Source organism: Acanthisitta chloris, unplaced genomic scaffold (genome assembly GCF_000695815.1).
Source record: "Acanthisitta chloris isolate BGI_N310 unplaced genomic scaffold, ASM69581v1 scaffold23246, whole genome shotgun sequence".
In the NCBI taxonomy this organism is placed as follows: Eukaryota; Metazoa; Chordata; class Aves; order Passeriformes; family Acanthisittidae; genus Acanthisitta; species Acanthisitta chloris.
Genome location: NW_008676833.1, coordinates 36,929 through 37,146, shown reverse-complemented (window position 1 = coordinate 37,146; position 218 = coordinate 36,929). Strand labels below are relative to the sequence as shown.

The following is a 218-nucleotide window of genomic DNA, read 5'->3' as shown; positions in this document are numbered from 1 at the left end:
TCTTTCCAGTGCCCTGTTGTTTTTTTACACAGGGGTAATCTGATTATAAAGTTTTGTGAAAAGGCCTTTAGGAAGATACTTAGAGCTGTGAATAATGTTGTACCAAAGCAGCTGTAATATATTGCTGCACATTTTTAATTAATTTTTAATTCAGCCTTTAAATGACATTTTCTTTTTGTACTGTTCCCAATTAAGATGTCCTTAATAGAATTATCAGG

General features: G+C 31.7%; 1 protein-coding gene across 1 annotated transcript in view; it reads left to right on the top strand.

The window, feature by feature from the left end:
• The window catches only part of ZDHHC13 (zinc finger, DHHC-type containing 13), a 15,130-nt gene that overhangs the window by 6,748 nt on the left and 8,164 nt on the right, over nt 1–218 (top strand). The gene's annotated exons all lie outside the window — the stretch shown is intronic.